Genomic DNA, 256 nt, shown 5'->3' on the forward strand with positions numbered 1-256 from the left:
AAACATTAATCAATAATTAAGTTATGCCATCACATAATCAGTAAAATGTTTTTAATGGTCATTAATGATGCTATATGCCACTTTTTTCTAAATTTCATCATTTTCTTAAGTAATTACCTTCAATATTCGATAATTAAAATTTAATCCCTTAATTGATCTATATTATTTCATACATTTCACTCACTGACAACAATTTGATAATTTACTATATTCCATTTTTCATGAAAATAATTAATTTATATAACAAGTCTGAATC

This window comes from Penaeus monodon, chromosome 34, assembly GCF_015228065.2.
Source record: "Penaeus monodon isolate SGIC_2016 chromosome 34, NSTDA_Pmon_1, whole genome shotgun sequence".
Taxonomy (NCBI): domain Eukaryota; kingdom Metazoa; phylum Arthropoda; class Malacostraca; order Decapoda; family Penaeidae; genus Penaeus; species Penaeus monodon.